Source organism: Lemur catta, chromosome 4 (genome assembly GCF_020740605.2).
Source record: "Lemur catta isolate mLemCat1 chromosome 4, mLemCat1.pri, whole genome shotgun sequence".
In the NCBI taxonomy this organism is placed as follows: domain Eukaryota; kingdom Metazoa; phylum Chordata; class Mammalia; order Primates; family Lemuridae; genus Lemur; species Lemur catta.
The window spans coordinates 31342255-31370066 of record NC_059131.1 but is presented as its reverse complement, the minus strand read 5'-3'; the positions used below and the strand labels follow the sequence as shown (position 1 = coordinate 31370066).

The 27812-nt window shown below is 40.5% G+C and overlaps 1 protein-coding gene and 1 pseudogene across 2 annotated transcripts in view; both read left to right on the top strand.

The window, feature by feature from the left end:
• The window catches only part of KCNG3 (potassium voltage-gated channel modifier subfamily G member 3), a 42433-nt gene that overhangs the window by 1271 nt on the left and 13350 nt on the right, over positions 1-27812 (top strand). The gene's annotated exons all lie outside the window — the stretch shown is intronic.
• Positions 23527-24376, top strand: LOC123636842 (annotated as a pseudogene).

The window sequence follows — 27812 nt, the reverse complement described above, 5'->3', positions numbered from 1 at the left end:
CGCATTACTTCTCTGCCCGTGCCGTCCGTCCTGTCGCGTCTGTCAGTCCCGTTCGTCCGTCCCGTCTCCGTCCTGTCTGCCCCTGGCCGGCCGAGCCAGGCCGCATTGGGGACCCAGTGAGGCCCCAGGCGCGGCCAATTACGGGCGGGTTGGTCCCCCCTCCCACCCCTATTTCCCGGGCACGAGCCGTGTCCGGCCCTGCCTTCGGCGTGCCTCCTGAGGGCGAAATCCCCAGGAATGAGGATGGGCGGGTAGAGATAGACAAACCTCCCATCTTTGTAGTTTACTTTTGAGCCAATAGCAACTTGTTCATTAATTTTTCCAAACTTACGTTGTTAGTATTCAACTATTAATCTCGAGCTAAGCACAGTTTGAATTATTTGCCAATTTTTGGTGGTGTCTGAAAAGATGAATTCTTGTTATGGTGAAATGTGGTCTGCTGTTCACTGCCCACACATTCTGTATGCTCTGCCCCCGGCATAATATGTGCTGTAATGGAATTGTTATATTATAAAGGAGGTAAATTTAACGATAGACTCTAAATAATGGATGTCTGTGCCCTTTTCTCCTTTCTTTTCCTACAAAGTGTGGAGTTAGCAAAGCTTCTTCTGTCCACCATTTGGTACCAAAGATTCACATTGTGACTTTCACAGGGTCCTCAATATGGGAAGGGACAAACCGTTACCTTGGGAGAGGAGAAAAATCTAAATTGTCCTCAGTCCAGGAGTGTTTGGGTAGTTTATGGGTTTTTTTTTTCACTTTACTAGGATGAAAGGAAAATATTTCAGTCTTTCCTAAGATCATGTTACCTTTTCAATGGTGGTAACAGTTTTCTGTTTTTAGTAGAAGTGAGCATATTTTGTTGGAGGATTAAGCAGACTAAAATTGGACTTTCAAGGGAGACAGCCTTTTGAGGCACAAAAACCAAACTGTATATTTTATTTTATCTGATTACTGTTTTAAGAGCCCCCTTCCATTCACTTTTTAAATTTAAGATCGTGCCTTGTTATCTTTTCCTGACAGACATGTGTGTGTTAGGAATGGTGCTATGTGTCTTGATATTGCAGTGGATTACTTCCACATAATACTCTTCCTGTAGGGAGTAAAGATTTTTGTATAAATGTGAGAAGTAAATAAAATTGTCTAGTACCACACCGAGTGTATTACTGGTATGCCTTCTTGGCTTGAAATCCAGGATACATGCTTTGAAAGGAAATTCATTAGGAAACATTTTCTTTAGTGTATTAGGTTCTAATTGTTTTGAATTTACAGATAAGAATTACTTATTTGCCACTCTAACAATACAATGAAATTCATTTATTTACCTAAGTACATAAGTGCCCTTGATTTTTTTTTTTTTTTTAATTTTTAAGAGAGCTGTAGGAAAATGAGCCATAAATGACTGGCTTTGAAATGATTCACTAGTAACTGTAGAAGTCTGAGGTTAGTAAAGTCTTGAGTTACATTAACAAAGGAAATAGGGGAATTGAATTATTAGTACAGATATTGAGGAAGTTGATTAAACCAATTCATGAGTAAAAACAGTGAAATATCTGAAATATAATTTTCCGGGGAGGAGGGGAGTCTGGAGATCATTAATGTACATCATCTGGAGAGAAATGAGAGTGATAAATAGTAATTTTAGGGAGGGAGAAAAACAGAAGAAACCAAAAAGGGAAGCGACAGAGATGGAAAAGAGGGAGACTGCAAAAGAAGCGAAGAAAGAAGATAAGAGTGATGCTTATTTGTGTATATGTATTTTATGTATGTGTATAATTATTCAAGTTGGAGCTGTTTCCTAGATACCCAGATATTTCAGGCAAAAGCATGTTTTTCTTGGCTTAATGGCCCAGTTTTTAAGCTACTCTATGAATGTAGGTATGTGAAAACCTGTATCTGCAGTCCCGCATAGATAAACTGAAGGATGGCTGAATGACCGAGGATGCTGCACATTACAGAGGAAGCCCCCACTGAGAGGGCCCTTAAGCTGGCACTTTACGTATAATCACTTCACTGCTTGTGGTTGCTGAAATTAGTCTTTCCAAAACATCTTTCTGATTATTTGACCATATTTGGCAGCTATGAAATAAAGCCAAAACTTCTTTTTTGGCCTTCAAGGCTCTTTGCAGTTTAACCACAACCTGCTGTTTTTGACTTATCTGTTCATAATTTGCAAGCATCTTTTGAGTATCTGCTATGTTCAAGGCACAGCAAGTGTTCCAAATATGGTAACTTTTTATTGTAAAGTAAAGTTGGTGTCAAGTTGGTGATATAGAAATCAGAGGCACAATTGATCTCTGAGAGTTGAGTTGTTCTGAGAAGGCCTTCAAGGTAGGAAAGGATGGAAACAAACCATGGTTGGAAGGTTGCAGAGGGTGTGCACTGCCCAGTACTGGCAGAGGATATCATTTATATAAACTATTTTAATGCAATCTGTACAACCACGTGTGCCCTGCCTACGAACAAAATAAGGAGGCTTTTCCAGGTAAAAGGAACACTATGGGCATGGGCATGAAACTTGTATGTTATATTTATGGAGTGTGAGTCCAGTGATGGAGTGAGAGGTAGATAGAGAGCCGATGATATAATAGAAGGCCTTGAATTTGAGGGAGAATAATTTTATTTTGCACGCAGTGGCTAGCCATTAGCTGGTTTGTGGGGTTTGGGGTGAGTGGGTTATGCATATAAAGTAACCCATGTGGTAAGTGTGCACCCTGAATTGGAGAGGGGGGAGATTAGATACAGGAAGATGAGTTTGGAGATCTTTGCAGAGGGAGGGGATGAGAGCTTGGATTGCTTTATGGTGGTGAGAATGGAGAAGAAATGACAACTCTGGGAAATACTAGGAAGAATCAAAATTAATCCAGAGCATTGGAGGGTACAGGCATTAGGGGTGATTTACGTGGGCTTCCAGGAGATAGGAGTCCTGCCTACCATCTGCAGCCTCCATTTGTCCAGCCTGGTCTACTCACTTGTTCTTGAACCACCCTAACGTCCCTTACTGTGCAATCCCTAGCATACTGAAATCGGATCATTCCTCAGCCCAGCTCGGATCCTGTTCTCTCTTGAAGACTTTACTGACTTCCCTAGCAGATGTGATGTTTCCTCCTGAACTTCCTGAGGGATTGCTTATTTGACATCTGTAATATTCTTCCTAGCACAGTAGTTATTTTTTCATATAAACATGTCCTGGCTCCTAAGCTAGATCAGATGCAAAGCCCTAGAAGGCAGGTAAATTTTCTTATATTATTTATAATCACAGCATCTTTTAGAAAAAAGATTATTAAGTACAATAAATATCTATTATTTATATTACATTTCAAAACATAACCTTCCAGAAATATATCTTCTATGCATAGTTTGAAAAGCTGTTTAGGGTAAGGCATTGGGGCTTCAGGTCCCAAAACTCTTAGTTGAAACAGACAGAAAAAAACAATTATTTATCAAGAACTTACTGTACAAAAGGAATAAAGATAAGAGTACGGTTTCTTTTTTTTTTTTTCCTTTAGATCAGGAAGAAAGGTTTCTTTTTATTAGCTTTTGAAATTTTGGACTAGCACACACTCTAAAGTTTGGAAAAAGTCTTGAGAAGTCTTCTAAATTGATAATTTTAAAACTTTTTGTGGGCCGGGTGAGGTGGCTCATGCCTGTAATCCTAGCACTCTGAGTGGATCGCTCAAGGTCAGGAGTTCGAGACCAGCCTGAGCAAGAACAAGACCCTGTCTCTACTAAAAAAACAGAAAGAAATTAGCTGGACAACTAAAAATATATATAGAAAAAGTTAGCTGGGCATGGTGGCACATGCCTGTAGTCCCAGCTACTTGGGAGACTTAGGCAGGAGGATTGCTTGAGCCCAGGAATTTGAGGTTGCTGTAAGCTAGGTTGACGCCACAGCACTCTAGTCTGGGCAACAGAGTGAGACTCTGTCTCAAAAAAAAAAAAACTTTTTATGTATGGGGATGATCCTTTTAAATTGTTTTGTTTGGATGGCTAATAATCATATCAATAATAGTTCAAAATTCAAGAGCTACAAAGGTAAGCCATTCTCCATTCCCCGTCCATTCAGTTCTTTTTCCTAGATTTAACCAGTTGCTAGTTTTTTGTCATTTCAGAGATATTTTATATATTTGCAAGCACATCATATATATTTACAAAAAGCAAAAAAAGTGTAATACATATACCACCCTGAAACTTGCTTTTTTTTTTCTTTTCGCCTGTTTTTTTTTCTTTTTCTTTATTTTTTTTTAGAGATGGGGACTTCCTCTGTTGCCCAGGCTAAAGTGTAGTGGCACAATCATAGCTCACTGCAGCCTTGACCTCCTGGGCTCAAGTGATCCTCCGGCCTCATCTTCTGAAGTAGCTGGGACTACAGGTGTGCATCAGCACAGTTGGCTCCTGAAACTTGTTTTTTAACTAGCCAATGTGTTGTGGAGATCGTTCCATATAAGTCTATAAAGAGCTTCTTTTATGCAGTTGCATAGTATTCTACTGTATAGACTTCCCATAATTGCTGGACATTTGTGTTTTTTCCTTGTCTGTAGGAAATGCTGCAGTGAATGTTCTTATACATATACATTATTTTGCTTTTGTGCAAGTATATCCATAGACTAAATTCCTGAAAGTTAAATCGAAATGCACATTTGTAATTTTCGTAAAATAATTCCAAATTGCTCTCCAAAAAGATTGTATTGTATCTTTTTTTTTTTTTTTTTGAGACAGAGTCTTACTCTGTTTCCTGGGCTAGAGTGAGTGCTGTGATGTCAGCCTAGCTCACAGCAACCTCAAACTCCTAGGCTCCAGTGATCCTCCTGCCTCAGCCTCCTGAGGAGTTGGGACTACAGGCTCGTGCCACCACACCGGCTTTTTGTTTCTATTTTTAGTTGCCCCACTAAGTTTTTCTATTTTTAGTAGAGATGGAGTTTCACTCTTGCTCAGGCTGGTCTGGAACTCCTGACCTCGAACAATCCTCCTGCCTCGGCCTCCCAGAGTGCTAGGATTACAAGCGTGAGCCACCTTGCCCAGCCTGTTCATATCAATTTATACTTCCACCAACAATGTACCAGAGAGCATGTTTCTTCATGCTCTGCAAAGTGTTTGGTCTTTACCATGCTGAGGGGTGAAAAATGGTATCTAGTAGTTTTAATTTGTTTTGTCTTATTTTGAGCAAGATTTTGCATGTTTATATATACTGAGGAGTTATACACCTTACTTTTTTGTGAGATTTTTATAGCTTTTTCTCATTCTGCCAATGACTTTCTCAGTTTGAAGGTTTTTTTTAAATTAAGAAATTAGCCGTCTAGGGCCACCCTGAACACACCCGATCTTGTCTGATCTCGGAAGCTAAGCAGGGTCGGGCCTGGTTAGTACTTGGACGGCAGAAATTAGTCTTCTGTTTATAAGTTGTAAATACTTTGTTCTCTAATTTAGCTCCATGCTCACTTCAACAGCACTTAGACTAAAAATGGGAATGATATAGAGAAGGTAAGCATGAAAAAAAAGAAAACAATAATTTAGGCTGGGTACAATGGCTCACACCTGTAATCCCAGCACTTTGGGAGGCCAAAGTGGGAGGATCAGTTGAGGCTAGGAGTTCGAGACCAGCTTGGGGAACATAGTGAGACCTCTTCTCTACAAAAAATTTAAAAATTAGCTGGGTGTAGTGGTGCATACTTGTAGTTCCAGCTACTCGGGAGGCTGAGGCAAGAGGATCTCTTGAGCCTGAGCGTTCAAGGTTACAGTGAGCTGTGATCATATGAACTGCACTCTTGCCTGAATGACAGAGCAAGATTCTGTTAAAAAAAAATTTAGGACCTCATTAAAAGAAAACCACAATCTCCTAAAACATAGTAGCTTACTCTTACTATCTATTTATTGAGAAAAAATGCTTAATGATTAAAAAATAATCATGAGGCTGGAAGCGGTGGCTCACACCTGTAATCCTAGCACTTTGGGAGGCCTGAGTGAGAGGGAGACCCTGTCAATACAAGAAAGTAGAAAAATTAGCCAGATGTCGTGGCACATGCCTATCATCCCAGCGGGAAGCTGAGGTAAGAAGATCACTTGAGTTCAGGAGTTTGAGGTTGCAGTGAGCTATGAGGCCACTCACTCCAGCCTGGGCAATAGAGTGAGACCCTGCCTCAAGTCTAACCATTCATTAACTGTTGCTCCGGTGATCGTGCCAGGCACTATGCCAGGCACTGCAGGTATAGCGGTACAGAAGAAGGGTTCCTGCCCTCATGGAGCCAGCCAGCTAGTGGTGATAGTTCATGGAGAGCCAGCACAGTTAGCAAATACAGAAGAATTTTAGATTATGAAGGGTAACATGAGTTGAGTCCTGATGTGAGAAAGAGCCATCCTTGGGTAAAGGGAGGGAAGAGTGTTCTGGGAAGAAGGAGCAGCAAATGCAAAGATGCCACTGAGGGGGCAATGGGCTTGTCTTGCCTACAGAACAGGAGGAAGGCCCATGTGGGCTAGAATTTAGTCCAAGGGCAGGAGTTGGTTGATGGGGCTGGAGGGGAGCGGGGCATATCAGGCAGGGCCTACGTGCCATGGGAGTTTGGCTTTCTTCTGGGTGTGACAGGGATGTCTTTGGAAGGTTTTAAGCAGAGGAAAGATATGATCTGATGTGTTTTAAAAAACACCACTGACCACTGGGTGGAGAATGGATGGAGAGGTCAACGGCAGATGGAAAACCCAGCAGGTGAGAACATGTGGGGCTGGATCTGGGGGAGTAGCAGTGGATTCAGGTGAATTATGTGGATTTTTGTTATGTTATTAGTGCCAGCTCATCGGCTAGGACTGGGAAAGTATGTGAGATACTATTTATTGAGTGAAGCCATGGTAGGGCCCACAGGCATTGGGGTCCCTCTTGGTTGACTGCTGTGGCCCATGGGTAGTGAGTCGTGAATCCAGTTTTTTGCTATAGGATCTGCTTCCCATTTGGGGTATTGTGGTGAGGAGACTCCAGAAGAGGGATCTCCAGAGGTTTGGTGGGAGAGGGATAATAAACCATTTTTCTTACTGAAAACGGGAACCATCTCATTGAGAGGACTATCTCATCTGTTAAAGATCCTGAATGAACACGTTCCCAATTGATAAACAATTCTTGTAACTTAGAATGGTGATGTCCTTTTTTTTTTTTTCTTTAGGCTTAAAATGACAGAAATTTATTTTCTCACAGTTCTGGAGACCAGAAGTATGAAATCACGTAAGAACTCTGCAGGGCCAAGTTCTCTTCCCCCTTCTGGTGGCTCGAGGTGTTCCTTGGCTTGGGGCTCTAGTTTCTGCCTCCATCTTTGCACGGGTCTTCACGTGACCTTCTCCCCTGTGTCTGTAGGTGTTCTTTTCTGATTCTTAGGACACTCTCATTGGATTTAGGGACTACCTTGTAGCCTTAAGGAGGTTATTGGATATCTCTGAACTCAATTATCCTGGGGATTAATTGCCATTGCTGCTGAGAAGCTGCCGCCTTATATGCGGTCACATGTAATCTTCATACAATTTGAGCATGTATTCCGTTCAGATAGCAAGGTGGGGGTTGTAGGGTACCAGTGTGGTTTTAGAGTCCCAGAATGGTGAAGTTCTTAATGTTTTATCTGTAATCTTAGCACTTTGGGAAGTCAAAGAGGAAGGATTGCTTGAGGCCAGGAGTTTTGAGAGCAGCCTGGGCAACACAGTGAGACCCTGTCTCCACACACACAAAAATAATAAATTAGCTGGGTTTGGTGGTGCACGCCTGCAGTCCTACCTACTTGGGAGGAGGCTGAGGCAAGGGGATTGCTTGAGCCCAGGAGTTTAAGGTTACAGTGAGCTATGATGATGCCACTACATTCCCTCCTGGGTGACAGAACGAGACCCTGTCTCAAAAAAAAAAAAAAAAAAAAAGGTAAACTAGATTTTTCAGGCAGTGTGCCTTCTAGTAACATGAGTATTATTTTGGCACTGCCAAGGAGATTAGTGTTCTTTTTGGCATTTTAACATATAGTCACGTCATCTTTTAAAATTACTAAGCTTTGCTGCCTATTTCATAAAAAGATGCTCCTTGCTAGTTGCCTTTGAGAACTTTTGAATTTTGAAACACAGGTCAGATATAAAGTAGTTTTCCCTTTTATTTTTTGGTCCTTTGCTTCTGAACATTTTGTCCCTACAGTCAAGTCTCAGCAAAAGTGTTCTCTGTTGAGTTTTAAATCTCTTTAGTATGCAAAGTCTTGTTATAATTTTGATCTGTTCTTTAGAAATTCTTTCTAAAAGATGCTTCATGTTGGGATTTTGATCTTTAATTTGTATTGCTTTGTATTGTGGTGGTGAGAATTTGAGGAGATTTAAAAATGTTTAAATTTCTTGTAGTGTTATTTTAAGCCTAAGTTAAAAAAATTAAATAATCAAAATGAAACACCAGGTGATAGAAATTTAAAAATCAATTGTATTATTTCTATTGCCTTTTAGTTCAATATTATAGAAATCCAGTAGGTTTTTTAAATACTTTAGAAAGCAATATTTGAAATGAAGATGAAAGTCTTAGTGCTTTTACTCTGAAGATAAGGTGAATATTTTCAGAAGTCAGTAATTAATAGATCTCTGATAGGATTGACTACAACCCAGAACCTCAGTTTAATTCTGCTCTGTCACCGTGGACTGTTTCTTTTAATGTGTATGGGTTTTTTTTTTTTTTCTCTGCTGCCAATTTTAGAATTCAGTGGAAACTTTTTCTTGTCAATGCCTTTTCTCTAACTGAAGGCTTTTTTTTCTGCCTTTTGGTAAGCAAGTCATTTTCAACATTATTATTTTTGCTTTTTTTAAATTAAAACTTCCTTCATTGGAAAAAAGTGTTAAAAGGTTAACATGCTACTCTCTCCTCAGTCCCACTACCCAGTTTCTTGGTGTTCTTCCAGAAATTTTCCATGTACATATAAACATACACCCCCACATACATATACATATATATATAAACACATACATGCATATGTATGTACACATACATAGTTAGAGATAGTCTTTTTTGTTGTTTTTTTGAGACAGAGTCTCGCTCTGTTGCCCAGGCTGGAGCGCCGGTGGTGTCATTTATACCTCACTGCAACCTCCAACTCCTGGGCTCAATTGATCCTCCTGTTTCAGCTTCTTAAGTAGCTGGGACTACAGGCGTACCACCACGCCTAGCTAATTTTAAAATTTTTTTGTAGAGATGGGGTCTCACTCTTGCCCAGGCTGGTCCTGAACTCCTGGGCTTAGGCAGTCCTCTAGTCTTGGGTTCCCAAAGTGTTAGGATTACCGGCATAAGCCACCACACCCGGCTGAGAGTTTCTTTTTTAAATATATAACTGGGATCATTTTATAATCTTGTTCAGCAATTTGCCTTTTTCAGTTAACAATACATCTTGAAGCTCTTCATAGTAGTTTATATAAATCTTATTCATTCTTTTTCTTTTTTCAAGATTAAAACCATTAAAAAAAAAATTAGAGATAGAGTCATGCTCTGACACCCAGGCTGGAGTGCAGTGGCACGATCATAGCTCACTGCAGTCTCGAACTCCTGGACTCACACGATCCTCCTAGCTCAACTTCCTGAGTAGCTAGGTCTACGTGCCACCACATCCAGCTGATCTTCTTCATTCTTTTTAACGTTTGTATAGTATTCCATTGTTTGGACGGGCCATAATTCATTTGATAAATGTCTGTTCTGTAGATAATAGTAATGGCTGTAATAGCCAATATTTATTTAAATATTTAATATACTAGTCAGTTAAGTTTTTAACATGTATTTTGTCATCCAAGTCTCATTACAGTCCTGTGAAGTAGTACCATTATCTCCATCTTATGACTAAGATTTAGATAAGTTAACTAATGTGTCCAAGCTCACACAATGGGTTTGTGGTGCCCTGGGTTCTGATTCTGGAGTCCCTATTCTACTCTGCCAAGGAACGGTTAGTTTGACTCTAGTTTTTCAAAAATGCAAACAGTGGTGCAGAGCACAGTCTTTTTCATATATCTTTACAAATTGGAGTGGTGTATGCATAGGCTAAATTCCAAAGTGAAAATAAGTTAAAAAGATTGTGCCCTAGGCCGGGCTCGGTGGCTCACGTCTGTAATCCTAGCACTCTGGGAGGCTGAGGTGGGCAGATTGTTTGAGCTCAGGAGTTCGAGACCAGCCTGAGCAAGAGCGAGACGCTGGGTCTCTACTAAAAAATAGAAAGAAATTAACCGGACAACTAAAAATATATAGAAAAAATTAGCCAGGCATGGTGGCGCATGCCTGTAGTCCCAGCTACTTGGGAGGCTGAGGCAGTAGGATTGCTTGAGCCCAGGAGTTTCAGGTTGCTGTGAGCTAGGCTGATGCCACGGCACTCTAGCCAGGGTGACAGAGTGAGACTCTGTCTCAAAAAAAAAAAAAAAAAAAAGATTGTGCTCTAAACATTTTTTTGATAGCTGATGAGGATGTGTAGAGAGGGAAACCCTGGTACACTGTTGATGGGAATGTAAATTAGTGCTACCACTGCAGAGAACAGTGTGGAGGTTCCTCAAAAAACAAAACTGGAACGGCTGTATGACTCAGTAATCCCACTGCTGGGTATATATCAAAAGGAGGGGAAATCAGTATATGGAAAAGATGCCTGCACTCCTGTGTTTATTGCAGCACTATTCACAGTAGCCAAGATTTGGAGTCAACCTAAGTGTCCATCAATGGATGAATGAATAAAGAAATTGTGGTACATATAGACAATGGAATATTATATAGCCACAAGAAAGAATTAAATCCTGCCATTTGAAACAACATGGATGGAACTGGAGGAAATTATGTTAAGTGAAATAAGCCAAGCATAGAAAGACATCTCACATGTTCTCACTCACATGTGGGAGCTAAATATTAAAAACAGTTGATCTTGGCCGGGCGCGGTGGCTCACGCCTGTAATCCTAGCACTCTGGGAGGCCGAGGCGGGCGGATTGTTTGAGCTCAGGAGTTCAAGACCAGCCTGAGCAAGAGCGAGACCCCATCTCTACTAAAAAAATAAAAAGAAATTATATGGACAGCTAAAAAATATATATAGAAAAAATTAGCCGGGCATGGTGGCACATGCCTGTAGTCCCAGCTACTCGAGAGGCTGAGGCAGAAGGATCGCTTGAGCCCAGGAGTTTGAGGTTGCTGTGAGTTAGGCTGATACCACAGCACTCATTCTAGCCTGGGCAACAGAGTGAGACTCTGTCTCAAAAAAACAAACAAACAAACAAACAAAAAAACAGTTGATCTTGTGGAGACAGGGTAGAATGATGGTTATGATGGTTACCAGAGGCAGGGAAGAGTAGTCTGGGGGTGGGGGATAGAGTGGGGATGGTTAATGGGTGCAAAAATAGAGTTAGTTAGACAGAATGAACAATATTTGGTAGCACAACAAAGTGACTATAATCAACAATAAGTTAGGGTAAACTTTAAAATAACTAAAAGAGTGGAATTGGAATATTCCTAACACAAAGAAATGATAAATACCTTGAGGCGATGGATACCCCAGTTATCCGGATTTGATTAATTCACGTTGTATCCCTGTATCAAAACATCACAGGTGCCCTATAAAGATATACAACTATTATGTATCCATAATACTTAAAAATAAAAATAATTAAAAAGTTTTTTGATAGAGATTGCTAAATTTCCCCTAAAATATGAATGAAAGTCAGTGCTATTCTTTGTTAATATTAATAACCATTATCATAATAATGCAGTTTATAATGAATAGGATACTATGTTAATAACATTTTAATAGCAAAGACCTAGAAACAACACATTTTAAGAAATGTAACAGCTTTATTGAGATATAATTCACGTACCATAAACCATCAGTGGTTTTTAGTATATTCACAGAGTTGTGCAACCATCACCATCCTTAGTGTTTTAAGCACTATGTTTTAATGGTGTGTTTGAAAGAGATAAAATGAGTTGGAAAACTGGAGCCCTTGAATGGCTAAGAAAGGGATCTAGACATTTTGGTTGAGCAGATGAACCAGACAAAGCAACAGACAAAACATTTGTGTTTGAATTAATCAATTCATTCAGGAACTAGTGGGTTCTGTTGGAGTGTTGGGAATAGTTGTATGCATTTAAATAATCCTCTTAGTCTGTGAGTAGCAGGAACTCCTTGGTTTTCAACTCTACTGGCAGAAGGAAGTATGTAATTGAGGCAGACATCTGACTTTTTCAGCCAATAAATGTCAAAAGGAAAAGTCTGTGGTGGAAAGAACCAGAACTCAGGAGACCTGGGGTGACAATAGATAGTTAATTCACTACCCCACTCTGGGCCTGTGCTCTCATCTGTTAAGTGGGGATATCTCACAGAAGGCTCAATTTGAGAGAATAAAGACTGAACCCTTAACTGGAAGCTAAACTTCCTTAGCTGTTTTTCTCTGTCTTAGACCCCTTCTCACTGTCTATCTTGCCTTGAGTTTGCCTGGGAGTATGTCTTAGCTCCCTTTTAGTCTAGAAGTTCTTTGAGAATATAAATTCTGTGCTTTACAACATGTAATTCAATACCTTGCCCTTGGGTAAGGCACTCAGTGTAAATGAGTTTTGCATGTGAAAGAACCATACAAATATAGCAGCATTTTTATTTTTTTAAAAGCCAATCTAATTTAGCAGTGGGGGTTTGTAACATTTTCACTTTTGATAGAAGAGTGAGTATTTCTAAGTTTTCTTCAACCTATGAGTAGGTTATATTTAAAAAAAAACAATTTTAAGTTGATTTTGTGGCTCCCTATGCATTTATTCACTAAATTCAACAAACATTTACTTAGTACCAACTATATATTTGGGACTGTTCTAAGTGTTGGGGATATAGCAGTGAAAGAAACAGAGAGTCCGTGCCTTCAAGAACCATCTATTCTTTTTTTTTTTTTTTGAGATGGAGTCTTACTAGAATGCCGTGGGATCAGCCTAGCTCACAGCAACCTCAAACTCCTGACCTTGAGCGATCCTACTGCCTCAGCCTCCCAGAGTGCTAGGATTACAGGCATCAGCTACTGCGCCCAGCCAAGAACCATCTATTTTAATAAACACGGCCGGGCGCAGTGGCTCTGGCCTGTAATCCTAGCACTCTGGGAGGCTGAGGCGGGAGGATCGCTAAAGGTCAGGAGTTCAAGACCAGCCTGAGCAAGAGTGAGACCCCGTCCCTACTAAAAATAGAAAGAAATGATCTGGACAGCTAAATATATATAGAAAGAAAAGTTAGCTGGCTTTGTGGCACATGCCTGTAGTCCCAGCTACTCGGGAGGCTTGAGGTTGCTGTGAGCTAGGCTGATGTCACAGCACTCTAGCCCAGGCAACAGAGAAAAACTCTGTCTCAAAATAAATAAATAAACAAACACGTACATAACAGTGTAGTCCCAGCTACTCGGGAGGCTGAGGTGGGAGGATTGCCTGACCTCAGCAGTTCAAGGCCAGCCTGGGCAACTTAGTGAGATCCCATCTCAAAGCCTCCTTCTCCCTACCCCCCACCAAAAAAAAAACCAAAACAGGGAGGATCAGGGGTTTACAGGATAAGTGTGCACCATGGTCAGGAAAGGCCTCTCTGATAAGGTGATGTCTGAAGAAGGACCTGGAGGGATGCAGGTGGCCATTGGGAAGATACCTGGGTGAGGGAGTTCCAAGCATAGAGAACAGGAGTGCAAACACCAGAGGTGGGTGTGTCTTTGGTCTATTGGAGAAACAGCAAGGAAGCAGAATGAAGTGAGACTGGTAGGGAATTGGGGGTGAAGGTGGGGATGTGTAGACTACAAAGATTTCGTTTTGATTGTCTTCTTTTAAAAAAGAAAATGGTGAGGACTTTGGATTTATCTGAATGTGAGTCTTGAGCAGAACACATAATTTGGCTTAATTTTAAAAGATAACTGGCCCCAGTGTGGAAGATATAAAGTCCAAGGTGCAGGGGTGGAGCCAGCAAGGCCAGTTAGGACTGCTGTTAGAAATGCTGAGTGGTTTCCTCTGCTAGCTCACAAAAGCCTCTAGAGCTGGTTTCACCTCCATGCTAGGACTCCCTTGAGTCCTGGGCAGCTAAAGGTCATGTTGGCCCAGTCTATGGTGACAGGGTTTCCCTTTTCATTTTCTTGGTAAAGATATTGTTGTATTGCTCTGCATATTCAGTGCTTAATAAAAAAAAAAGATACTATTGTATGAGCCAAGTTAGCCTCTGACATCATGGTATGACAAGGGTCCCTACCGATCCCCCATACCCTCTGTTGGTGGTCTGGAGCTGGGTGGGCAAACTATGGCCTGCAGACGAACCCAGGCCCACTGCCCATATTATATATGGCCCCTGAGCTAAGCTTTAAATGGTGGGAAAAAAAATCAAAAGAAGAATAACATTTTGTGACTTATGAACATTATATGACATTCACATTTCAATGTCCATCAATAAAGTTTTATTGGAACACAGCCATGCTTATTCTTTTACATATCATCTACAGCAGCTTTCCTGCTACTTTGGCCAGAGTTGAGTAGTTGTAATAGAAACTGTATGGCCTAAAGAGCCTAAAATAGTTGCTTTCTGGTTCTTTACAAAAAATATTTGCCAATCCCTGTTTAGAATAGTGGTGTCACCTGGGCCTGGACTCACACTTTACCACTGTCCAGCCGTGTGGCCACAGGAACAAGCCTACTCTAAGCCTGAGCTTCCTCATCTGTAAAATAAGTTTCACAATAGTACCTATGTTATTGGGTGGCTTCAAGGGTTGAGGATGGATGACTGATTCTTGTCTTCTAACCAGCCTGATGCCAAATGCTGCCCTTCTATCCCGCTGAGGCCCACCCTCACTCACAGATTGCTCTCTTTTCCTGAAGTACTTCCCTTAGTCCAAACTTTTTTTTTTTTTTTTTTGAGACAGAGTCTCACTTTGTTGCCCGGGCTAGAGTGAGTGCCGTGGCGTCAGCCTAGCTCACAGCAACCTCAAACTCCTGGGCTTAAGCGATCCCACTGCCTCAGCCTCCCAAGCAGCCGGGACCACAGGCATGCGCCACCATGCCCGGCTAATTTTTTCTATATATATTTTTAGTTGTCCAGATAATTTTTATTTCTATTTTTAGTAGAGACGGGGTCTCACTCAGGCTGGTCTCGAACTCCTGACCTCCAGCGATGCACCCGCCTCGGCCTCCCAGAGGGCTAGGATTACAGGCGTGAGCCACCGCGCCCAGCCTAGTCCGAACTTATTATTTAATCAAGGTAGTTCTAGTGGAGCAGGGGCTTTTACTTGTATTTATGGATGGTGTGGGAAATCAAGTATTCAGAAGCTAGAGACTATCTGTATTAATTTCAGAATGCTTAACCCCACTTTCTAACACTCTTCTATGCTGATGTTCATACCCGAAATCCACCCTGGAGAACACCAGGACTCGCTGCCCAGAGTTGATTAAGAGATGGAAAGGTACCTCAGGTTTCCAGTGAGTAATTCATTCTTTGTATCTGTGCTGGAGAAAGCGCCGTTAGTTTGGCTACTATTTACTCTGACTTGGTAAAAGGGAGGTGGATGGGTGATCAAAACTGGGATTCACAAGATAGGTCCTACAGATCTGAAAATTCGAATTCCGAAATGCTCCAAATCTGAAATTTCTTTTTTTAATTTTTTTTTTCCTATCTCACTGCAAAGTGACAAATTTGAAACTTTTGAGCACAGAAACGATGCTCATTGGAACATCGTGGATTTCAGATTTTCAGATTTGGGATGCTCAACTGGTATAATGAAAATATTCCAAAATCTGAAAAAATCTGAAATCCAAAACACTGCTGGTCCCAAGCATTTCTGATAAGGGATACTTGAACAGTATTAAGTCACAGACTGCCATTTTAATAAAATATTAAAAGTTTATGATTTTATGTGATTTAAATAAAGTGGGAAGTACATAACTTTTATTTTTTTTTAAGAGACAGGTTCTCACTTTGTTGCTCAGGCTGGAATGCAGTGGTGAGATCATAGCTCACTGCAACCTCGACCTCTTGGGCTCAAACGATCCTCCTACCTTAGCCTCCCTAGTAGAAGTAGCTAGTACTACAGGGGCATGCCAACACACCCAGCTAATTTTTGTCATTATTTTAGAGATGGGTTCTCCCTATGTTGTCCACACTGGAGTTGAACTCCTGGCCTCAAGCAATCCTCTTGCCTTGGTCTCCCAAAGTGCTGGGATTACAGGCATGAGCCACCTCACTTGGTCAAAGTACCTTTTAAAAAAGGAAGAAAGTTGTATGTATTAATATTTACTCAGTCATCCTTGAGGTATAACCCAGACACTCTTTGAACACTTTGAAGCAGTAAGACTAGTCTGCCTGTCATTTTGTGAGCACTGCCTTTGCATTGTGCATAATTCCTTGCATGTGTGAGATGGGAGTGGGTGAAATAAATGTTATGAAGCTCCCCCTGTATCCCCAGCAATGACGTGAATTGCCTTATTTATACAAAACCCTCTGAGGTTATTAGTATCTCAGATTACAGGCAAGGTGATAGAGAAGTCCAGTGACTGACTTAACGTGAGAGAGTTGAGAACCAGCCCCAGTCTGGTTCCCAAGCTTGTGTGCTTGGCTGAAACTCCATTGCTTTTTGTGTAGACAACAGCTCTATCTTTATAATGATATGTGGGGAACTTTGATTCGCATCTCAAGAACCAAATTAAGGACCAAATTGGAATTTAATTGATAGTTGTTACATATGTCATTTAAGAACCAAGTAAATGAAAAATCAGAATTTTTTCAGTCCTTAGAATGATAAAAACTAAGTTTTATTAGCTAACAGTACAATATACAATGGACTTTTAAAACAAATTTTCCCTATTTCTGAATTGACCTGTATAATTTATTTAAATGTTGGTCCTAAGCCATTACATCAAATGCTTTGAGGATTTTTCTAAATATAAAAGACTGTTGAAAATAAAGCAAAATTTAAGCATTTAAAAAAACGAAGAATTCCTTATGTCAATCAATATGTGTTTTCTTTGAATACAACTACCAAAAACTTAAGAAGCAGAACAAATCAATCTGTGAAGTAAAGGAAACACATCCTTTACAAAGATAGAAGAGGAAATTGTGCATAAAAATCATTATGAAGTCTTTCAGACACGTAAAAAAGTATAGATTATAGTACAACGAACGCTTACCTACGTACCCCCCACCAATCCAGTTTAAGAAGTAAAACATTGGTCTGGCGCAGTGGCTCACACCTGTAAACCGGCACCTTGGGAGGCCACGGCGGGAAGATTGCTTGAGGCCAAGAGTTCAAGACCAGGAAGACTTTGTTTCTACCAAAAAAAAAAGAAAGAAAGAAAACATTAAAAATACATTTGAAGTCCACTGGGTGCCTCTTTCCCATTGAAATCCCTCCCTTCTCCACAGAAATTGCTACTCTCTGGACTGTGATGTTATTATTTCCATGCATTTAAAAATGCATTGAATATATGTATGTACACATGTATGTATCTAAACATAAAATATGGTATTCTTTTGCATACTTAAAACCATTTATATAAATGGTATCATCAATGGAATCTGTACCTTGCCTTTTTAGTTTAACTTCATGTTCTGATGTTGATTTCTATAGCTGTAGTCCTTTCATTTTAACTGTAATGTAGTAGACATTGATTTATTTGTTCTCCTCTGCGTAGAAACTTTGCTATTACTGTAGTGCTAATGAATAGTTTTGTTCATGTCTGAGTGCACATATAGGAGAATTTAATGTGTCTACGCAGGACTGGAGTTATAGTTACTGTATTGAAGGATACGCACATTTCTCCTAGATGTTGCTAAATAGCTCTCCAGAGTAGTTGTACTGACTTATACTCTTAACAGCAGTGAATACGAATCCAGTTGCTCAATATTCTTGCCATTTCTACATGTTGTGAGACTTTTAACACGTTGCTAATCTGGCAGGTGTGAAATAATATCTCATTTTTTTAAAAATCAATTTTATTGATAAAGTTTACATAAACTGCAGTGTACCTGTTTTTGAATATACAGTTTGATGACTTTTGGCAAGTGTATGTATCTGTGTGATTACCATCCCAAACAAGATACAGAATATTTCTTTCACTTCAAAAAGTTCTCTTCTGCCTTATTGTCCTAGGTAATCACTGATTTCTGTCACTGTAGACTACTTTGCCTGTTACAGAATTTATTTTTTTCTTTTTCTTTTTTTTTTTTTTTTGAGACAGAGTCTCGCTCTGTTGCCCGGGCTAGAGTGCCGTGGCATCAGCCTAGCTCACAGCAACCTCAAACTCCTGGGCTCAAGGGATCCTTGAGCCCACACGCGTGCGCCACCATGCCCAGCTAATTTTTTTTTCTACATATACTTTTAGCTGTCCAAATCATTTCTTTCTATTTTTAGTAGAGACGGGGTCTCACTCTTGCTCAGGCTGGTCTTGAACTCCTGACCTCAAGCAGTCCTCCCGCCTCGGCCTCCCAGAGTGCTAGGATTATAGGCGTGAGCCACCGCACCTGGCCTGTTACAGAATTTAAAATGATGAAAGTTAGATAGGATGTACTTTTTCATGTCTGGCTTCCTTTGATCAGCAAAATGTTTAAAAAAATTCATCCATGTTTGTTTGTATCATTAGTTCATTCTTTTTTTTTGGAGACACAGTCTCACTCTGTCTTCTGGGCTGGAGTGCAGTGGCGTCATCATAGCTCACTGCAACCTTGGACTCCTGGGCTCAAGCTATCCTTCTGCCTCAGCCTCCCGAATATCTGGGACTAAAGGCATGTGCCACCATACCTGGCTAATTTTTTCTATTTTTGTAGAGACAGGGTCTCGCTCTTGCTCAGGCTGGTCTCAAACTCATGGCCTCAAGTGATCCTCCCACTTTGGGCTGCCAAAGTGCTAGGATTACCAGTGTGAGCCACCATGCCCAGCCAGTTCAATTTTTGAAAAAATTGAGCTATAATTCACATAATAAAATTTGCCATTTCAAAGTATACAATTTGGTGGTTTTTACTATATTCACTATATTGTACAACCATCATCACTATTCCAGAACATTTCCATTACCCCAGAAAGAAACCTACTTGTTTTAGTAGTCACTCCCTATTCCCTCTCCTCCCATCCTCTGGCAACCACCTGTTTTCTGTCTGTATGGATTTGCCTATTCTGGACATCTCATATGAGTACGGTTATACAATATGGGGCCTTGTGTGTCTGACTTCTTTCATTTAGCATCATGTTTTCACGATTCATCCATGTTGTATTTTATTCCTGTTATGATTGAATAATCTATTGTATGGTTATACCACATTTTGTTTACCCATTCATCAGTTGGCAGACATTGGGATTGGGATTGTTTTCACTTTTTGACTATTATGACTGCTGTGAACATTTGTTTCCAAGTTTTTATGTGAATATATGTTTTCATTTGTCTTGGGAAGATACCTAGGAATGGAATTGCCGGGCTATATTGTAATTCTGTGTTCAACATTTTGAGGAAAATTCATTCCATTGTAGTATTTCATTGTAGGAATATACCACAGTTTATCATCCACTAGTTGATGGACATTTGGAGTGTTTCTTGGTTTTAGTTAAGCATAAACCTGTTATGAATATTCACGTAAAAGTGTTTTTGTGGACATATTTTTCCCCTCTTGAATAAATACCTAGAAGTAGAATTACTGGATCATAGGGTAGATGTATGTTTAATTTTTAAGATACGAACAAACTATCTTCCAGAGTGGTTGTACCATTTCATATTTCCACCAGCAGCGTGTGAGAGTTCCCGTTGCTTCATGCCCTCACTAACACTAGGTAGGTATTGTCAGTCTCTTTAATTTCAGCTTATCTAATGGGAGTATATGATATCTCATTATAATTTTAATTTCCATTTTTCTGATTACTAGTGAAGTTGAGCATCTTTTCATAAAATTTTTTGTCACATGGATTTCTTCTTTGTGGACTGTGTGTTCATATCCTTTGCCCATTTTTCTTTCTTTCTTTATTTCTTTTTCTTGTTTTTTCAGAGATGGGGTCTTACTGTGTCACCCAGGCTGGAAGGCAGTGGTGTGATCACAGCTTCCTGCAGCCTCCAACTCCCTGGTAGCCTCCTGAGTAGCTAGTACTACAGGCATGCACTACCACGCCCAGCTAATTTTTTAAAAAAATTTTTGTAGAGATGAGGTCTTGCTATGTTGCCCAGGCTGGTCTCGATCTCCTGTCTGAAGTGATAACTCCTGTCTCAGCCTCCCAAAGTGCTGGGATTAAAGGAATGAGCCACCTCACCCAGCCCCATTTTTCTTTTTTTCTTTTTCTTAATGATTGACTAAACATCCCTAGTACTGATTTCTTTCAATTATGTGCTGACTGTGGCTGGTCTTTTCATTTTGTTTATGGTGTTTTTTGGTGTATAGAAGTTGTACTTTTTAATAAACTTATTGATATTTTCCTTTATGGTTTGTGTGATTTTTAAAGTATTATTTAATAAAATATTCCATACTCCAAGATCATAAAGATTGTTTAATATTTTCTTAAAATATTTTTATATATTTATAAAAATTTTACTTAACTTTTATTTTTCAAATTTGGTCCTTAATCCATCTAAAATTATTTATGATGTGAGGGATTGAATTTATTTTTTTCATATGAAAAACAGTTTCCCCAGCACTATGGAATGGTCTCCAGTTTTTACCCTACTAATCTGGAGAGCCTCATGTGCCATATATCTAGTTTCTGTAAGTATATGGATCTATTTTGGGGTTCACTATTCTCAATTAGTCTTCATATTCTTTTTTTGTTGTCGTTCCTGGAAGTGTCAGAAAGTCTTCATATTCATTCCAGCATCAACACTACACTGCCTTAATTACTATAATAATGTAATCAGCTTATCAGTTTCCATGAATACCTTCTTGGGAATTTTGGTTGTATTGCATTAAAATTTTTTGCATTGAATTTATGAATTAATTTGGGAGAGTTGGCATTTTCATGATTTAGTCTATCTATCAACATAGTATATAATTCCATTTACTCTTTAATATCTGTCAATAAAGTTTTATGATTTTTCTTTTTTTTGGGCAATGCCTTTTTTTGTAAAATAATTTTTATTTTAAAATATTAGAGGGTACAAGTGTTCTTGTTACATGGAGGAATTGTATAATGCTGAAGTCAGGCCTTTTAGTGTGCCCATCACCAGAATTGTATATTTTGTACCCAGTAAGTAAGTTTTTATCCCTCACCCCCCCCACATTCCCCTAAGTTTTATGATTTTCATCTAAAAATTCCTCTATATCTTCTGTTAGATTTACATTTAGTCAACTTGAATATTAGGTTCTTTAAAAAAAGATTTATATTTAGGTACCTTATAAATAACTGGCATTGATTTGTTAATGATATCCTTTTAAAAATTACAATTTCTGGCCAGGCATGGAAAAAAAAATATATATATATATTTGGGGTTTTTTTGGAGACAAAGTCTCACCCTGTTGCTTGGGCTAGAGTGCAGTGGCATCATCATAGCTCATTGCAACCTCCAACTCCTGGGTTCAAGCCATCCTTCTGCCTCAGCCTCCCAAGTAGCTGGGAATACAGGTGCATGCCACCATGCCTGGCTAATTTTCTATTTTTTGTAGAAATGGAGTCTCATATTGCTCAGGCTGGTCTCAAACTCCTGGCCTGAAGCAGTACTCGCCCTTCAGCCTCCTGAAGTGCTAGGATTATAGGCTTGAGTCCTGGCACCTGGCCTCATTTTCTTAATGGTGTCTTTTACTGTATTAAAGTTTTAAATTTTTATGAACTCTAATTTATTAATATTTTCCTTTATTACTACATGATTACTACATTTTGTGCCCTGCATAAGAAACTTTCCCGCTGCCAAGTCACGAAGATGATTCCTGTGTTTTCTTCTAAAATCTTTATGATTTTAGCATTTACATTTAGGACTACCCTCTATCTCAATTTGTGTGTGTGTGTGGTATGAAGTAAGGATAGTAATGTATTATCTCTAATTTTTAAAAAAAATCAGTGCAACAAATACATCATTTTGTCCTAAATGTTTCATTGGACTGATAAAATGCTGAACTCACCAGTGATAAAACTTATTATACCATTAATTTAGTCAAACAACATATTTTCTGAATACCTATTAAGTTCCATGATTAGGTAATATAGTGATTTTTTTTTTTTTTAAAGATAGCAAGGCGGGACATGGTGGCTCATGCCTGTATTCCTAGCACTCTGGGAGGCCAAAGTGGGAGGATCACTTGGGGCTAGGAGTTCTGTACCAGCCTGAGCAAGATCGAGACCCTGTCTCTACTAAAAATAGAAAAACCAGCTGGGCTCAGTGGTGTGTGCCTATAGTCCCATCTCCTGGGGAGGCTAAGGCAGAAGGATGGCTTGAGCCCAGGAGTTTGAGGTTGCAGTGATGCACTGCACCCTAGCCAGGGTGAAGAGCAAGACTCTTGTCTTAAAAAAAAAAAAAAAAAAAGATAACACAGCCCCAATTGCTTCCTTGCTGAGGAGACAGACCAGCAAATGCACAACCACCACACAGTGTGATATGTGCAATGCTAGAGGTGAATACTGGCTGCTGTGGGAACACTGGGGAGAGTCGGCCGTGCTAGGGACCTGAGGTGAGGCTTCCCAGGGGTGGTGATGCTTGAGCTCAGACTTGAAGGGCTGGTTGATGTTGGCCGAGAAGGCGGGGTAGATGTGCAAAGGCAAGAGGCGTGAGAAGACTGGGGACTGTGTTGCTTTCCATTAGTTGGAGCAGATGGTACAAGGCGGAGAGTGGCAGATCTAAAGCCTTGCATGACATAATCATGGATTTAGCTTTTATCTGCTGATTAGTTGGGAGTCAGCAATACCTCAGTACTTGGAGTTGAGCATTGCTGCTTTTAGTACTGTGAATGTCTTTGTATTCATAAGGGTAGACTAATGCACAGCATGTTGTTTCAGTAAGACCTTACAGTCTAGATACTTTTAAATATCCCTATCCTTGATTAAAGCTTTTGTTCTTATGTACATGTTGGAAACTTTGTGCAGAAGTATCATTTATGTCCTGATGTATACAGTGAGTACTTGGTACACAGTAAGTAAGTAAAAATAATCTGAGTTGAGCTATGGACTTTTTTTTTTAATGTTTTTTGAGACAGAGTCTCCCTCTGTCACCCTGGCTAGAGTGCAGTGGCATCAGCCCAGCTCACAGCAACCTCAAACTCCTAGGCTTAAGCAATCCTTCTGCCTCAGCCTCCTGAGTAGCTGGGACTACAGGCATGCACCACCATGCCTGGCTAATTTTTTTCTATATATTTTTAGGTGTCCAGCTAATTTCTTTCTATTTTTAGTAGCAATGGGGTCTTGATCTTGCTCAGGCTAGTCTCGAATTCCTAGCCTCAAGTGATCTTCCCAGAGTACTAGGAATACAGGCATGAGTCACCATTCCTGGCCCGGACATATTATTAATATTTACCTGTCGTTAGAAAATAGCAAATAATAACATTAGAATGAACTGCCTCATTTTAAAGGTATCATCTGTTGAGGCAGCCCCCGCCATAGCGTCCGCCAAGCCCTCCGCTATCACCTCTGAGCAGAAGATGGCTGTGCCTCCTACATATGCTGAACTTGGCAAATCTGCCAGGGATGTCTTCAAGGGCTGTGGATTTTTGGCTTAATAAACTTGATTTGAAAACAAAATCTGAGAATGGATTGGAATTTACAAGCTCAGGCTCAGCCAACACCGAGACCACCAAAGTGATGGGCAGTCTGGAAACCAAGTACAGATGGACTGAATATGGCCTGACATTTACAGAGAAATCAACACTGACAGTACACTGGGCACCGAGATTACTGTGGAAGATCAGCCCGCATGTGGCCTGAAGCTGACCCTCAATTCATCTTTCTCACCTAACAGGAGGGTGGGGAGGGGAATGCTAAAATCACGACAGAGTGTGAGTGGAAGCACACCAACCTGGGCTGAGCCAGGCATTTCAACATTGCTGGGCCTTCAGTCTGGGGTGCTCTGCTGCTGGGTTCTGAGGGCTGCCTGGCTACCAGATGAATTCTGAGACCACACAGTCCCAGATGACCCAGAGCAACTTTGTGGTTGGCTACAAGGCTGATGGATTCGAGCTTCACACTAATGTGAATAATGGGACAGAGTTTGGTGACTCCATTTACCAGAAGGTGAACAAGAAGTTGGAGACTGCTGTTAAGCTCTTCTGGACAGCAGGAAACAGTAATAGTCACTTCAGACTAGCAGCCAAGCATCAAATCAACACTGGTGCCAGCTTCTTGGCTAAAGTGAACAACTCCAGCCTGTTAGGTTTATGATATACTCAGATCCTGATGCCAGGTATCAAACTGATGCTGGTAGCTCTGCTGGATGGCAATGACCTCCATGCTGGTGGCCACGAGCTTGGTCTAGGACTCAAATTTCAAGCATAAATGACAACTGTATAATTGTTGAATGTTAAACTATTTTGCAGCATGCAGCATAGCTAGCATAGAATTTAGTCTATCTTTTTTTTTTTTTTTTTTTTTTTTTTAGAGACAGGGTCTCACTTTGTTGCCCAGACTGGAGTGCGTTGGTCTGATCATAGCTCACTGTAACCTAGAATGCCTGGTCTCAAGCACTCAAGCCATCCTCCTGCCTCAGCCTCCCATGTAGCTGGGACTACAGGTGTGCTCCACAACACTGGGCTAATTTTTAAAAAATTTTCTGTAGAGATGGGGTCTTACCATGATGCCCAGGCTGCAGTGCGTCTTTTAATGTTGTGTGTCTGGGATGTGAGTATTGGTAAATATCATGTTAGACCTCCAAGGTTAAAGATGACTCAGATTTAAGGTGTTACCCTTTCAGAGGTACAGAAGAAACCCAATTCCAAATAAAGTCCTTTTAGCTGTAGACTTTGGAACTTGGTGGCCCTTCTAGGATGCCAGGTTTCTTTTTTAATCTAGAAATGACTGCAAGTGGAAGCTGATCATGTGCAGGCACTTTGTAAATTCGTGTTCAGTAAATGAATAGAATTGTGACTTCCTGAGAAGAGCCTTGGTTTTCCTGACTCCAATTGATGAGAGGCTCATTGCTTGATTGTGTGTATAAACTCACCAGAAAGGGGCTTGTTTAGACAGATCTTCATGACCTGTTCCCACCCTAGTCCATCATCACCTCTTTTGCATCAAAAGGTCTGCAGGGTGTGGTAGCTGTTTGGTGCCGTTTTGGGGTGGAGAGGGTGGATGTGATGAAGCCAGTAATCCAGGACTTAATTCCATCTCCTGTTGTGGTTTCTTGCCCTTGCACCAGAAGAGTATGAAATAGCTTCCAGGAGCTCCAGCTATAAGCTGGGAAGAGTCTGTGTGGTTGTAGTCACATGGTGACAACACTCAGAATCTAAATTGGACTTCTGTTGCATTCTCACCACTCAATTTACTTTTTAGCAGTTTAGTGGGTACATTTTAGAGTCTTCCATTTTGTGTGGAATTAGATCCTCCCCTTCAAATGCTGTAATTAACATCACTTAAAATAAAACCTGAATAAAATATTGAAACCTCAAAAAATTTTAAAATATCATTTGTTGAAATGCATTCTCCCAGGCCGAGTGTGGTGGCTCATGTCGGTTGTCTCAGCAACTTGGGAGGCCGAGGCACGAGGATCACTTGAGCCCAGGAGTTCGATGCTACAGTGAGCTATGATCTTGCCACTGCACGCCGGCCTGGGCGACACAGTGAGACCCTGTCTCTAAAAATAAAAAGAAAGAGGAAATTCATTTTCCCAAGTTGTTCTATAGATAAAAACAGTTTGGAAGTCAAAATGATAAAATACTATCAAAAAAAAAGAATTGGTGTCAATTTTTATGAGATGATCTTGTTTGAAGAGGTGGATCTCTTGATGTCCCTTCTGGTCTCAGAATTCTTTTCCTAATGAATTGGCAATTAAATAAAAAGAGAGTAGAACCCATCTGGTAGTTATATATGGAATGGGAACAGATTAAGTCTCGTGATGAGATTGGTTTTCTCTTAGCATTTTTTAGGCAAATATGTGTACACTGGGGTGGTGGTGAAGGTGCAGTGAGAGATTGGCTGCAGCTGAACACCCAGGGGGCCCACCCGCAGTGGAGAAGGTGAGGCCTGGGAGGGCAGGTGCTGGTGGGCCGGTCTGGGTTTCTGTTGCACTCATCTCCAGGAAGTTTTTAGTAGTGAGAATCAGAACCGCAATTTTAGGTTTCTCTACTCGTATGTGTCTGTCCACCTACAACATGGTGGTCTTTTGAAAACACATTCCTTGGCTCTGGTGAAGAGAAGCATACCGTGATTCCCACGGCAGTCAGAGAGAAACGACGTCTCTGACTCTTGAGAGCCTCAGGTGAGGCACATACGAAACGCAGATGGCTTGTCCACAGAACCAGTGCAGAGCTGGCGACAAAACAACCTGAGTCCTCTAATAGAGGGCAATCAACGTGATCAGGGAAGCATGGGTGGCTGAAATTCTTTATGTCATTTAGCTTCCAAAAGATAATTTCTGTCTTATTTTTTGTGAAGAAAATCAAGGGAATAGTCAAAGTAGCCATCTCTTGTAATAAGACATTTCTGGGTGGTGTTTGTTTTCTTCACTCACTTTTCTGGTTGGGGAAAACTGCAGGGCCTCTGCCTGGAGACTTCTGGCCCTCCCCTCGCATCTGTCCGGGACAGTGGCTGAGTGTCTGCGAGTGTCGTGTGCCTCTTTCAGCTGTGCTGTGCATCTGCTCACATCCTTGTAGCCGTGACTCTGTGTCCCTCACCAGTTGCAGTGGCTTGTTGAAGGATTCTGGCGTCATTTCATTTCATTCCCATAATCTGCTGCCAGTTTGGGCCTTCCATTTCTCGTGCTTGGGTTGTAGCCTCCTGACTGACCGCACACTCCAGCCGTCCCATGCATATCTCACAGCACACTTGCACACTTGGCCTCTTCCCAGCTCTTTTTTTTTTTTATTATTTTTTATTTTTAAGTCTAGAACTGCAGCCAAGTGATATTCCCAGCTCTTGGGCCTGCAGCATGCCTGGCACATAGCAACCACTCAAGAAATGCTTATTGAATGAGTGCCTTCCCTTGTTGCTAAATCATCAATGAGCTCCCTTTGCCTTTAAAGCTGTAACTTGATTTTCAAAATGCTTTGCCATCAAGCTTCAGTGCAGGCACCCACCATAATTCCTACACTCTCTTCTACTTCCTGCTACACACCTCGCTTTGCATCCTAGTGGGCTCTCTGTTCCCTGAGCACCATGATGCTTTTCTGCTCCCATTCCTTTTCTGACCTGGCCCCTTCTTTTGGTTTTCCACTATCACTGCTTGGTTTCTGGTCTTTATTTTGGTTTTTGCATATTTTATTAGTCCCCTAACTAGACCTACTGCTAACATTCTCTCCCAGAGCAGAAATGTCCATGCTACAGACCCAGCTCTCCAGCTGTGCCACGGATTTAGCCTGGAGCCTCTTTCCTCTTCTATAAAATAGGGTAACACGATAGTTACCCTGAAGGGTAACTAATATATACTTAAAAGTTATTTTAAAAATCATGTAGTTAATACTTCAATACATTTGCTTTGTGAAAAATTCAACTATTCATATATATATATTTTTTCATATAGAGATGGGATCTTGCTATGTTGCCCAGGCTGGCGTCAAACTTCTGTGATCCTCTTTTTTCGGCCTCCTGAGTATCTGGAACTATAGGTGTGTGCCACCATGTCCAGCTTATTCATAGATTTTTTTTTTTTTTTTTTTTTTTTACTTTTTCCTGATATTGTCTGTGCTGGTCTTTCCATGCCAAATTAAATTGGCACTTTCTCAAAGAAGCCTTTCATAAACCCCTAGATGAAAGGAAATTTATCTTCTTCTGAACTTAA